The sequence below is a fragment of the Condylura cristata genome, unplaced genomic scaffold (genome assembly GCF_000260355.1).
Source record: "Condylura cristata isolate star-nosed mole 26May11 unplaced genomic scaffold, ConCri1.0 scaffold00011, whole genome shotgun sequence".
Classification (NCBI taxonomy): domain Eukaryota; kingdom Metazoa; phylum Chordata; class Mammalia; order Eulipotyphla; family Talpidae; genus Condylura; species Condylura cristata.
In genome coordinates, this window is record NW_004567112.1 from 13933867 (window position 1) to 13949369 (window position 15503).

Genomic DNA, 15503 nt, shown 5'->3' on the forward strand with positions numbered 1-15503 from the left:
CGTGGTGGGGAGGGGGGGTTGTGCTCTGTGGTCTCTGTATTTTTCCACAGCTGAGTGCTATTTTCTGAGTTCACCCCAGTATTTCTCATTGAGAAAGTTAGGCATGAACAAACCCAACATTTGCATTATTTTCAAGTTATTCCCCAAAATATGTTGATCACATTTAGAACGAATTTACATTGTCAAAAAAAAAAGTAAGATTTAGAGTAGAAATGACTATAATTCAGATGTTCATTTAAAAGTAATTTAAATAGAATATAATTTGGTAAAAGAAAGAAGTCTAACTTGTCGGCAGAGGGAAAAGACAAAGAACAGTAACAGTCCTCATTTTTGTCACCATCAACCCAGCCTGAGGACTTTCCTGTGGCGACCAGTGACAATATCACTGATTTCAGTTTCCACCAGTCCCCAACAGCAGGTATTAAGAAACCTGACCCTCACCCAGAGTGTTTAAATTATGGTCAACATTCTTTGGTAAAGTGCAAAAGAGTATGAAAAATACATTGCAAGATTTTTGATTTAAGAAATAAAAGTGGTCCTCCCTGGTGGTGCAGGGGTTAAAGTCTCAGCGTTATCAAGTGATTGCCAGCCACTGTGGCCTGAGTTTGGCCATGGCATAGCAGGCCTCTTCTGTCTCACCCACTGCTCCCCTCAGCAGTATATTTCAGTGGATCCTCCTGTTCTGCTCCCCACTCTGTCTCTGGTGAAACTCTTACCCCCTCACCCCTCTGGTCCGCACCCCAGTTCTTGTATGCAAAAATTAATAAATAAAGTAGTAGAAGTAAAAGAGGTTTTGATATACTTAAATATAAGCTTAAAGAATACTAAGTTAGCTATCTCAATATAAACTTATATACATGTGTTCACAAAATCTTGCTGTCTGTGTAAATATTAATAATAGCTTGCAGATGCATGCAAAAGATTCACTGAGCATTACTCATAAACTAATTATTTAACAATAAATCATAACCTATATTCATGTAATTAACTGGAGTGTTCTCATTAAAACTATTTTTCTACATCATGTTCAAAGCGATGGGAAAACTCCCATGGTATTAAGAGAAAGCAAAATTTGAAACTTTATATAATATGAAACTAATGCATGGAAAATAGATAGGAACCTACTGACAGAATGAAATATGGCAAAATTGGTTATTTCTAATTCATCTAATTCCAGCTTTTTTAAAATTTTATCTTTCTATTCTCTAAATTTTTCAAAATGAGCATATATTAATTCTATATCAGAAAAATTCAATTTCAATACAATTTACAAGAAATATATTGCATAATAATTCTAAAATAAATTTGCCTATTCTGTTTATCATTTGTTATGAATAATAGAATATTTTCTGAAATGCACAAAATCCATAAACAGTTTACAGTAGTTCATAGTACATACCTAGATATCTTTCATAAACTAAAAATATAAATCAAGAGAACTTTATCAATTTAAATTCAAAATTGAGATAAAAACGATATTTTGCTATTATGATAACTGCACTTTAATTCATGAAGTTTCAAATGTTTCAATATTTTCAGGTTGCAGTTCTGTATGTGTGTATTATATATGTATATTATATATACATATATAGTTATACACAGGAGCAATACATATTTACACTTATACATACACACAACGTGAGTAATACACAGTTATACACAGGAGCAATACATATTTACACTTATACATACACACACATGAGTAATACACATTTACACTGTAGATATAATATGCATATGTGTAACTGTTTACATGCTGCTTAGGTATATGTGTATACACTATACACATAGACATAAACCCACATACATACACATAAGCACATAATAAAGCCAATGTAGTTATGGATCACAGACATAAAATAACACTTCCTAGTAATGGGAATAAACCTGTTGCTTAGGCTTCGCACTCAGTATGTCAAGCCCGAGCTCATGAAAATGTTGTTCTTAAGTAATCATGTCAGCACCCAAACTGGGTAGAGAAAGGAACGATGTACAGAAGCTACTTCTAGAGAAAAGTGGAAGCTTCTGGAAAAGCCCCTCTGACATAGCTTGTATAAAATCCCGTTCATTGTTTAGCCACCTGCTGCTCATGCTCCCTGCCATCCTCCCATTACAGAATGGTGCCCACCTTGCTTGAGAGTAGCACAAACAGGTAATAACTCTCTCCCACACACACAGTGAAGAGTGGATGGAACTGGCTAACCATGTGGCCATGGGGAACTGGACAGGAGAAGCTCACTAGCCAAGCCGAGACCACAGAGGGCCACTGACAGCCAAAGGTGTAAGCAAACCGAATTTCTAAGGTCAAGTCCAGATCCAGACACAGGTGTGAGCAGATAGGAGTAGAGATGTGACACAAAAGAAAGTATAGCATGAGGATGTTGTGAAAAGATATCATTCTAGTGCTAATAAAAATAATAAAGTATTGTCGTTACATGTCATATCGAGTGATCCGCCTGCCCGAAGTCTCTGAACCCACATGAGTCCCCACAGTGGGGATGGCTTTCTTCTTTGACATTCGGTGAATGTGTGGCACATTGTGACCATGTGGTGGCAGGCCTGTGTGAGCCACCACTTTCCTATTCCTCCTGCACTTCTTCTTCAATGGTGAGTACTGGGCCAGGTGCATTTCTGCAGTCAGAAGTCATCTAGTCCGCTGCCCATCTGGGCTGATGACAGAGCAGACCAAGCCTCCGAGACCAGACACCCCTGAGGTTTGGGAGGCTTGGAAACAACACTGGGTCAAGCCCTCTGGTGAGCTGGGCTCAACAAGATAAACCCAGGGCTGTGTCCAGAATTCTTCAGCAGCTGCAATTCAAGCCTCTCAACGCAAGGCAGACACAGTCATCCTCAGTGACACGCCTGGCCAAGTTTCTGTCTGGAAGAAAGCCCAAAAAGGATTCAGTTGCACCTCCTAATTCTGCAGAGCTTTACTTCTGGTTGGGATTGAATAGATGTCCCTGGGGATTTATAGAATCAAATCTCTGGGCATCCAGGGAGGGAGGGTGAACTTAAGTTGGTAAAATAGATTACTCGTGCACACATACACATTTTTTCTTTTTGTACAAATTGGCAGACCAACAAGCAAGGGACATGATTAACACAAGGTGAGTTTTTCCCATAGAAATAATCTGAAAATGCTCCCAGGAAATCTAGAAGGACAGGTTTTTTTGTTTTTTTTTTTTTTTGTTTTTTTTAATATGGCAGGTAAATAACTCTGTCTTTTGGTCTACCTAGTATATCATTCCCAATTTCTAAATGCATTTTCATGTGTTAAAAATGTTATTTCTTCTTTAATTTTATGCAGTCCATTTCAAGAGTGATGGGTCAGAAGAACTTGAAGGACACAGAGGGATAAGAGCACAGAAGGAAAAACAGCAAAAGGCAGCAGCGATGTGTGGTATCTTTTCTATGTGATAAGGAATTGATAATTCTGCAGGTGAATGGCTCAGTAGGCAAGTTCCTTGTGTGACAGAAACCTTGGCCTGGGAAGTTTGAGTCTCTCTCTCATCCAAGGTCATGTAGTCGGTGAAGTAGCAAAGTCAGAACTTTAACTCAGGACTCCTGGGTACACCCACTCCTCCTGCCCCCCCTCCCACTTCCCCCTGCCTCGTCTTTGTCTTTCTGCTGGTGAGCTGCAGATACCACAGGGTTTAAAATAAGAACATTGTGTGTCCATGCAGTTCTTTGCTCCATACATGGTTGGGGCTGGGGTTGGGGGGAGCGTTTAGACAAGGAAAAGAGCTTCTTTTGAAAACTCACACCAAATCCCATCTCAGCCCTGGCTATTGAGTTACACAAATAAAGACTCATTCCTCCTAACCTTACCTGACATGGTTCAAGGGGAAGATAGGCCCCCTAAGCCTTCCCAGAGGAAATAACTGACACTTGCTTCTACCTTCGGTAAACAAGTGGATATAGATAAAGTGTTTTCCAAATACCAGCACTAAGAAATCTGAGGCCTTTCAGCTCTCACAGCACCCAGAGTGCTGCACACAGAGCTTGAGCAGGGACTCAGCCCCAGCGCCTCGTGTCATCCACAAGCCTCTGCCTAGGGTTTCTTTACAGTGGCCTCACTGCAGGGCAAAGTTGGTAATAACTCAGAACGATGCTTTTACAGTTGAGCACATTTGACCATGCATTTTCTGTTTTGTTTTTTTTTTTTTAACTGAAGAGTCTCTACAGTCTTATTGCAAACCGGGAAACACTGGGTGGATTGGGATGTCATGAGCCTTTAGTGGGAAGAAAGAAGAAAGCAAAACCGATGAGGACTGGAGAGGCTGGACTGAGTTCGGAAAAGGGCTGCTGCTTTGATTTACTGTCAAACCAAAGGGGCACAAAACGGTTTGAGTGTGTCTGGCCCCAAATCTGAAGATTCCGATCAGCGATTATACCAGAGAAAGGTCAGCACACAGGACCCTAATGGCTCCTGGGTGTCCTTGATCACCCGTATCAGTCTATTACGAATAAGGCTCCTGTGAGGGGGTGAAAGAAATACATCAGCCCATTCTTTTCAGGGGAGTGTGACAGGGCAGAGAAGGTTTCTGGAGTCAAGCTAAAAGTTGGGACTGAAAGCAGATACAGTGGTTTGAGCCAGGTGGTGAGGCGAGAGAAGAGATGGGCTTCAGGGAAACCATAAGCATTCACGCTTATTCCTGCCTGAGCATTGGATCAGCAGCTTAAATCACCCTAACATCTCTCAGACTTAAGAAGTGGGTTGGTGCTCTTAACATTCTCTGCAATGCAATAGGCTTGGTTCTGGAATGGTGTGGATTCCATTTCCTTTATACCCTCTGGGCCACAGATTCTCCAGCCTCTTTGATGGTCTCAGTCAGGGAGATGACCAGGAGCCAAATGAGTGAGAAAAACTGCCCATTTGTTACCAAGTTCAAATGGATTTTGCCCGACTTTCTTTTCCCTCACATTCTCCACACCATTCCCCTTCCTTTGGCATCAGCATTGAACAGGGGCCCACCTCTAAATAGTTTTAGGGGACAACACATAAAGCCAGGGAACATGTGACCAACTCTCTGAAGTCCTGCAAGGAACACGTTTGAGAGCACAAGCATCTTGTGTCTCTGCCATGTGGAGCAGGTAGCTTCTAGGATCTACGCAATAGTGGTGTCAGGCTGGTTTACTTAGCCTGGTGCAGGGGCCTGCTCTGCTTGTTTCAACAGCATCACAAATGGAACTGGCACCCACCCACCAGGAGGGAGCAGAGGCAGAAGGGAATAAAGCCCACTTCCAAACCTGCACTCGGAAATTTCTGTTAAGAATCAAGTCTCCCAAGCTGCTTTGCTAGAGTCCTAGACTCGGAATTCTAGAGTTACAAGGGAACTTAGAAATACTCTTAATATTTCTCCAGCACTGATTAGATGCGGTCCATCATACTACATCGTTGCCAGCTATTTACTTGTGGACAAAGAGGAGGAAGCTAGAAGCAAAAGAAAATGTCCTGCATCTAGCCAGATTAAATCCTGTCCCCTACGCCACACTGTTAAGTCTCTGTTCTTTTCTCTGGGCTACTTTCTCTCACCCTCACTGCAGAAGAGCACACGCAAAGGCTTTGGGAAGGACAGCAATGGATCCAACAGCACTGAGAGCGATGGCTGGCACCAGACCCAGCCTCTGAGGGTGTGATCTGGCTCCTCAACTCATGAAAAGCAGGCGATTATTTTCATCCATCCATCTACTTAGTGTTTTGTTCCACAAACAGAATCTAAAGAATTACTAAATCACAAGATTGTCTCTGGGGTATATAACTTTGCAAGAAGCCACTTCTGGTCAGCAACTGGTACCTAAGTAAAGGCACTTCCAAACTATAATTTCAGCCTTCAAAAAATATTGTTGAAGATATGATTCATCACTCTAGTTAACAGCTTTCAAATTTCATAGGTCTAAATGTTCTCTTTCCAATAATTGCCCTGGAGTCTCTCACAGCCTGTCCCAAATCTCATTATGCCTTTATTCTCCACGTTACTGGCACCCACCACTTTGAATTTTATATTGAGTATACCAACTTAGGGCACTGCTTAAATCTAATCTCTATTCAGCTCTCCACCATGCACTTGATTCTGCATTCTGAAAGATCTCTTTCGACAGTTGGCTGAGGGTAAAGAAAGAGAACATTTAACTTTAATAAATCTTGTCGAAGAATTATGTGTATTAATAAATCACATAAGATGATTCAATACAATTTGGTGATATGTTCAACACGAGAAATGTGATAAAAAGGAGTCAAATAATGGCATGAAATTTGAAGCCTGGAGAATATTAATGCTATTTACAGAAGAATGTCTCAGTAAAGATTTAATGTTTCTGGATTTAGGTACATTGCATTTAAGTGCCTATACAGACCCAGTAACAGCAGTGGGGAGCAGAACAGTCAAGTAATACAAGGAAATCACAACATTGCACAAAGTACACAAAAATACAAACTTCCACACATCCAGGGCATATTAATTCTGAGGGAAAGAATCCTAAGTACTCATTAACTCTGGCAGGTGTTTCTGTTGACAAAGGTGAATGGACATATTGGTGGCCCTTGGCAGGAGGATGCACTTGAATTGAAACATGCTCAGAGTTTTTTTGTTGTTGTTTTTGTTTTGTTTTGTTTTTGTTTTTGTTTTGGTGGGGGAGGGCAGAAAGGAAGTAGCAAATGCAGAATATTTGGGGAAAATCCTTTGGAAGTTATTTTTAAAATACCTTTCCACCTAAAGTGATACGGTTCAATTATTTTAAATTCAACACAAGAAGTGGCACCTAAAACTTGTACTGCCCCTCTGTGACACTATGTATATTAAATGGGGTATGAACCTTCTGCACCTCAATTATTCTAGAGAAGCCAGCAAATATGGAGGTTTGATTTTCAGATTGTCTTTTGGAAAGGAATGGTAATTCTTCATTTTTAATTTACTATTAGTCTGTCACCAGAATAATAATAGACATATTAGAAAATAATAGAAATTAGTGTGTTTCTATAAAGAGATTGTTCAGTGCTTAGGATGACTAAACATGTTTCTATCAATGTGCCCTTGAGTCTCCATTCACGTTTCTAGTGACTCCCCACACCTGTGATGCACACTCTCCTCCCCCGACTTTGGAGTTAGAACTGGGGGCTGAAGTGGGCTGCTTCACCCTCTTTCCTAGTGTGGGGGTATGAGTAGTTGTTTCTATTTATTTTTCATTTTTTCCTTTCCTTACAGTTCTCTGTTGTCATATTCAGTTTTGTTCTTTCTACTACAAACTACTTGTTTACAGGGAAATCTACAGCTATAAATGGTTCATATATGGTTTTTGAGTGTAATCCTTGGATATATTTAGTACAGGGTCTGATATGAAGTAAAAATTAGCAAGTTCTGATCAGGAACATTCTAATAGTAGTAAATAGCCCTAGTAGCAACACAATGGTACAAATGTTTCTGTATCCAGTTATTTAAGGACATAGATGATGAGTGGCTTACATGCAGTCTTGTCATGAACTAATCAAGCATCTTTAGAGGAATGAAAACAACAGAACATATGCATAGAGATTCACTTGAAATTGGGTCACAGGGTTGTGGGAGCTGACAAAGTTAAAGTACCTGGACAGAACAGCAGGCTGGAAATTCTATAAATCGACATTATAGTCTTTATTTTTAAGTAAATTGAAAAGAATTCCTCTGTCCTCTGGGGACCCCAGTATTTTCTCTTTAGATTGTCAACATACTGAATGAGACCTACCCACATAATAAAGGATAATCTGTTTTTCTCTGAGCCTACAGCTTTAAATGTTAACCATATATATATTTTTTACAGCAACATTTGACACAAAATCAGCAATCATCACATGCTTTGGTCTGACATTAGAGAACTGTGATTGCCCCACTGATGTGCTTTCTCTCAATGTCCTTTGCTCTCTCACTTATCTCTCCAAGCCTTGGTTTTCTTTAGTAGAAGTTAGTGCTCTTCCAATATGTCCCTTCCTATGGATGTTCTTCTATTCATCATTGGGTAAAAACTGTCAAACAAGTATGTGACAGTCTTGAAAAAGCAAATAATGTTTTCACTTCCTGATATAAAACTAGAAGATATAAAACTACCTGAGGAGGCTAGAAGTATTCACAAATAACACCCATGTTTAGGCAGTTCAGTTCGCTGGCTCTGGTGTGTTCCTTTCCACAGGTATTTTGGGAGAGGAAATAAAAATAGAAGTCAATGGCGAAGGCCAAGAAAGCAGATCTTAGGTAAAGCATGAATGTTAAGAGAGACATTGGAGGTGACATATGGAATGCATTCTAAAGAAAGATTGCAGAAAGACATGCAATAAATTAGACAGACACAAAAGGAAAAACTATTAAAAGTTTTCATATCTATAAATCATCTGTGATCATCAGGTGTGGCAACAGGACTAGTTTGATGATGTCCTTGGCAACAACAAATAAGTCAGTATATGAGCAGAAGAACGATGGGGAGATTGTGTATTTACTTTTGAAAAGTCTGAGTTTGTGATGTCAGTGGGTCTATGTGCACCAACATGAACAGGCTGTTGAAATATTAACGTGGACTTGAAGTGGGGGTCTGGGAAATACAGGATGATGTGGTTATCATCTGTATTGAGCAGTACTAGAACCAAGCAATGAATGATCTGACCAAGGGAGAAAGATGGAAGAAGGCACAATTCAGGCTATTGTGAAATGGTAACACTTAAGGGAAAAAGGAACAAAATTGTTAAAACTCATGGAGAGGAGAATTCAGAATTGCATTGTGCCAACAGACTGCAGTATTGCAGGAAGAAAGAAGACATGAAATCAGTTTGTACTGTCAAATGTGAGGTCAGGAAGGAAATGGATCATGGGACTAACTATGCTTAGACATGATGCCATCTGTGATGTCTAAGGGGGGCCTCTAGTTGGGGTGCACAAAGAAGGAAATCCACATGGCATGGGGTTGAGTAGCACACGGAAGACACCAGTAGATGCAGACAGGGTTTTGTTGCTCTGGATAGGTTGGCGATCACTGATTGTAGCATTTGCTGAATTTCATGGTGAAACTATGCCCTCATGATCAATTTCAAGTTGTTAATGGTTTAAAAATTGCCTCCCTAGGTGTCTGAAAATTTAACTCTTCCTTCTGTTGAGCCTGCATGAGCTGGTTGAAGTGCATGACTGGAAAAATGGAAAGATTAATGGATGTGTAGAAGATGTTCTTTTGAACATTTTGGAAACAGATATGGTAACTTACACTCTAATAATGTAATATTACACTGTTAATTATCATTAATATTATACTCTAATAATATAGTGCAAATGTGTAAAGGTAAGACAACATTTCAGGAAGCTTCCAGTAATCCTCTTAGTAGTCAGGGGACAGAGGGAACCTTTTTTCTACTCTGTACCTTCTTTCCATCTGTGTCACATGAGAACCCAGAGTTCACATCTCCCTAGTTTCCCTGCCTCTAAGGCTGGCTTCGACATAGGGGCTATATATTTCCTGCATAAATCCTTTGCCTTGAACACACATTCTTCATGGATTAAGACCTAAAATCAGTGCCTCCTGGTGGCACTAAGGCTTAAGTCTCAGCACTATGAAACTATTGGCGACTACTGCAGCACTAGTTCAATCTCTGGCATGGGAGGTGACCCACCAGCCACAGCAGACCTCTCCTGTCTCACCCACTGCTCCCCTCAGCAGTGTATTTCAGTAGATCTTCCTGTTCTGCTTCCTGCTTTGTCTCCGGTAAGCCCCACTCCTCCACCTCCATAGCCACACATACCTCTGGCCTACACCCCAGCTCTTGTATGCATAAATAAAATACATCTTTAAAAGACATAAACTCAGGCAACTTCTTACATTCTAAGTATCTATCAATTCTTAAGGCTGTGATTTCACACTGAAAGCCTTTGTCCACACCAGACGGAAGGGCGTTGAGGAAGGGACAAGAAAAGGCGAAAGTCACGTCCTCCCACTCTCAAATATGTAAACGAGATTCCACAGTGGAAGGCTGATTACCCACTATCCCCTTCTGCCAGAACACTGGCATTCCTCACCATTATGGTGGTTTTCTGAAGAGATACCCTTGGCCCTGAGTCACCACCCTCCTCAAAGGAACCCCAACAAAGACCAAAGACAAGGGGTCATTGTAAGTGATTCTTCTATGCTTACTGGAGGATTTTGAAAAAACTCAGAGCCAACATTTATTCATGATGTATGTGCTTCCAAGCCTAAAATTACCAGACTTGAAAGCTGTGTGATTTTAAAGCCAATTGATCAAGACCACAACTGTTAATAAAATGCATGACTACAGTCACTATATTAACTATAAGCTTGGAGGGAACACACTTGGGAATCCCACACCAGTATTTTGCATTTGAGTTTCCAATTCTCATTTTTTTTAATGAAAGTTTATTATGATTATTAACCTGCAGAAATTTTAATTATCCTTTCAATGCTTGAAGGTTCATAATGGAGAGATGCCAGAAAAATCCCACTGCTAATTAAATCCAACTGAATATTTCCTTTACCTGAAAATATAGAAGCGCCTCTTGTTTGTCAAATCCCTTACAGCCAAATAACCACTTAACTAATCTCAAATTGAATATCTTATTTAAGATTTTGAATTATCCTTTCTCTCCAGGGAGCTCTGGTTGAATATTGTAATAGCATCATCTAGGGAAATCTTTCTTACCCTCCTAACTGGAGGAAGGGGGGTGGGGGGTGTGTTTCCTATATCACTGAGTAGATTTAAATCTGGGAGAATGAACAAGCTGACCTTTTTAAGCAAAAAGAACATTAATAGAAGGTAGGGATGGCTTCTATCACAGCATACAAATCCTACTTATGAGCTCATCAAAAAAAAATGAGTTGAATTTTTTCATATTTAGACTAATTTAACTCTTCTTTCTGCAAATGCTAAATTATTACACCCATAATCATAAGTCTAAATCCTCAAATAATGATCTGGAGGCAATGGAGGTCATAAGAAAAGACAGGAAGACCCGGAAGTCAGCATGTTACATGAGGAAAAAGAATTAGATCTGACTCAGTTAGCTAGGTTTGTGACCTTCAGCAATTCAGTCCAATTTGTTGAATTTTAGTTTTAGTGACAGCTGAGACATGTCTAAAATAGTGCCTACATGTTACCATTGAGGGCTATTTTAATTGGGGTAATAGCAGTATGAGTACTTGCAAAATTAATTCATGCTACTTCTCTGCTCACACCTTAGAATGCTTTGCTGGCTTCGAAAGATGAGAAAGTACTTCTGATTCCCAGGATCTGTGATCTGGCTTCTCACTGCCACTCTGTTCTCTGCTCCTGCAGCTCCAGTCACAGTGGCCTGCACCATGCCTCTGAGTCCCTCTTCTCAGAATGCTTTCCCTCTAGTTTTCTATAGGACTTGCCCTTTCACTGAATCTCCATGGGATCTTCTGAAATGTCAGCACTTCACTGCTGCTGGCACTTTCTATTTCTCTTGTTAAGAGATAACTGATTTAAAATCCTTCGGTCTCTTATAAACACCTGTGATGTTTGTGTACTGAGTTTAGAGAGTTTTGAGGAGAAGATTAACATCAAAATTAATGAAAACTAATGAACTTCAAGTAAACAGTTTGGCCTCCAGATGTGGATGGGCCTCAATGAGCTGACAGCCTAAATAGCATTTAAAGATGGAACAGATGGCCTTTCTGTGGTGCAGGGGTTAAGTCTCAGTGCTATCAAGCCACCTCCAGCCTCTACAGCACAAATTCAATCCCTGGCCAGGGAGCTGACCCACATGGCACAGCAGACCTCTCCTGTCTAGCCTGCTGCACTCCACAGCAGTGTATTTCAGCAATCCTGCCTATTCTGCTCCCCATTCTGCTCTGATGAATCTTCTCAGTGCCCCCTACACATACCTCTGGCCTATAACCCAGCTCTAGGATGCATAAATAAAGTAAATCTTTAAAAAAATAATACAAAATAAAGGCTGAACAGAGAAAATTCTCTAGCAGGCTACCTTGAATAGAAGCTATACCACTATTTTTCCTGCATCTCCAAGGTGCCTCTTTTCAGGTTGAACTAAACAGTATTTCTAGATCTCCTGGAAGCTACTCTATAGCACACTGCATATTACAAACTTCAGAATTGCAGCCTCCATAATCAAGTGAACCAATTCCTTCTAGTAAGTGAATGAATGGACCAGCATCATCCAAACCAGATGATTAGGATTGGCAGTTCACACAATGAAAACCATAAGTCCTAAGTAGGTGAGGTAGACGTGGGGACATGGATGCTTTATCACAACAGTGTCCTCCCACATGATCACAGACACCTGGTGTGGAGTATCATGTGGCCTGGCTCAGTGGCCTGCAGGATTCTCCCAGCAACATCAACCTCACAAATTAAGCTCACTTTGTGAATGACAAGGAAGCTTCTTCAGCCAAGTCTAGTGTAGAACTTCTTCCAAATCCAGTTGGCTGACTTCCAGGAATTAACTTTTAATTTATGCTGGCTCTCAGACAGCTTTCAAGTTCAAGATGTTGATTTTAATCTGGTATAAAAACCTCTAAGTCATCAGCTACTGCAGTAGGTAGTTTATATTTTGATTCTCTAGGCCTAACAGCCTCAGACTTATGGATAAATTACAGCCTCAGTTTGGGAGGCTAATTATAAGCCTAACTCCATTTCTCCCGTCTTCCACTCAACAGAACTCTGAGACAAGGTTCAATTTGACATATTCATTGATGAGAAGATCTAGCAGTGAAGCCAACAAGATGAAAACATCATGAGCTCTGAGAAAAATCTTCATTTTTGCCTAGTACTTGAACTGCCTTTATTAATAAATCCAGAGCAATATTTTTAATTCTGGAAAAACTCATGTAACATAATGATGATTATTTAACTGTTACGCTTATTAAGTGCACAGTAGGATAATGTATCTCTAGCACTTTTTCACCTTGCACAAGTGAAACTCCATACCCAATGAATAATCACCCTCTTCCCATAGCTTTGTCAAGGGCCATACTACTCTCTGTTTTGGGGGTTGAGGATTTCAGGTGCCTTCCATATGTGGATTCCTCTAGTTTTTGTCTTTTGTGATTGGTTTATTTCACTTAACAATATTTATAAATGCTGTAGCCAAGGCATGTCCTTTTTTTAGCAAATTAATATATCACATTGTTTTCATATGCAGGGTGTACTTTGGCATTTCCATTTCTTGGCTATTGTGACTAACATTTGAGATGAATGTAAATATATTAGCCATTTTGGTCTATTATAACAGAATGCCATAGACTGCATAGCTTTAGTACATAAATTTATTTTCTCACACTTCCGCTGGCTGGAAGTCCCAGGTAGCAAGCTTGCATAGTTGAGATTAGGTGAGAACAGGAAGTAGTATTTTTGCTTTGTGCTCACATGCCAAAGAGTGATAAAGGCACTAGTCCCTAACAATATCAGGAATAATTGAGAAGAGAGGGATAGTGAAATACTTGAAAATTTGGCCTGGAGTGTACCTGCCAGACCTATTAGCCAGTAGATCTGTTCTCATGCACCAGCTCTCTGCCATGCATATGTTCTGAATGGACTACTTCAAATCTCATTTGGAAGCCAGTAGAATTTGACTAATACTAAATTCTGAATGATTTGAGCGGCCACCATATGGGTCAGATAGTGGAAATCAGAACAATAAATTTAGGTTAATTTATGAAGGCACTTCGTAGCAGAACCATCTCATGTAATGAGACACTTCTTGCAGGACAGAGTTCCACATCATTGCAGATGTTCAAATATAAGCTGCTAATGAAACACAAGAATTCAGGAGAAGGTCATTCAGATGCTAGGCAAAGACTAGCTTAAGTGTTCCCTTTATCCTATTATATTAATAACATTTCTTTATGATTTTGGAAAAGATACATGACTGTTTTATGAGCTATTTGCCCATGATATAAATACAAAATTGATATTTTATATGTGATCTGGAAATTTGAAAATTCAGGTTGTATTATAACAATAGTTAATCATATTATACCTTGTCAAAATTTAAACTACATATGGGAGTTAAAGGCTTTCCTGTCTTCCCTAACCACAATTGAATAAAAAAGAATATCAATAAACAACTATAAACTGGGCAAAATATATTAGCTGAATGTGTTACCTTGCTGAGCCTTAGACTTATGGAATATGGTGCTTGAGATAAGGGAAATAAATGAGTGAGTATGATAATTTTCCCATATCCCTATCTAGAGAGTATTTGAACCATAGTACATGGAAGGTCAAATAAACAAGGACTAATGGTCTTGGTGAATGAAGGAGATAAAGATCAACTATCAAGGAGACTGAGATAGCTAGAAGCATGAACAGACTCTGGAAAAATAGAGGAATGAAGGAAAGGAACTCTAGAAATCTGTGTTAGCTTTCGCTAGAGTTACTACTGAGTAATAAGCATAATTATTATGGTGAAACTACTAGGTATACTGATAAGAGTCACAGACAATAAGCTGAACATACTGGTACCGTGGTGAGGCTAGAGATAACTAACCTTCAACCAAGCAGAATGGTGAGTCCTCAGGAGTCCCCAGAGCAAAGAGTGGATACCCCTTCAAATTTCCTACTGCAGGGATAAAGATGGACTATGCTAGAATGGAGGCTACTCTAGCTCGAGGTCGTCCTAAAGAAAGTTGAAATTGTGCCCACCCTGGGGGTGCAGCGGGTTAAAGCACTCCACTAAGACGCTAAAGCCACCTCATCATGAGTTTGATCCCCACCCTCCAGGAGGTGACCACATGGGGTGGCAGACCTCTCCTGACCCCCCCGCTGCTCCCCTCAGCAATGAACTTCCTCAATCTGCCTGTTCTGGTCCCCACTCTGTCTCTGGTGAAGTCTCTCACCACACTTGCACCTCTGACCTGTACTCCAGTTCTGTATGCACAAATAGGTAAATCTTTAAAAAAAAAGAAAAGAAAAGAAAAGAAAGTTGAAATCACACCAAAGAGGGGTCATATGGTGATTATCATAAATAATCTTTGTCAGAACACCCACTGGTGCTTTTTAATGCAAAACTAAATCTAGACATCCAAAATTGTAATATTCACAAGTAAACAGTGCTAAGGGACAGAGACAGCTCGACAAATTATATGTACGTATTGAAAAACTTGTTCTAAATTTCATGGGGAAAGGCAACACATCCAGAATAGCCAATGGAATATTGACAGAGAACAGAGTTGGAGAATTGATACCAGTGACTTCAACACTGGCAATAGTACGCCTTAAATCAGGCAGTGTGAAATTGGTGAAAAAAGGTAGATAAATGGGAGCGTCTAAGGACCTTATAAATAGAAGCACATAAATACAGCAAACTAATTTTTGACAAAAGAGAAAAAACAATAAAATGGAACAAAATAGTCTTCAACAAATAGTACTGACACCACTGCACAAACATGAATCCAGGCACACAGCCTCCCCCCACAATACCATAAAAATATGACTTCAGATTATGCATACTTTTTCCTTAAAAACTTGTGACATTTTAAATTTATTTTAGTGTGCA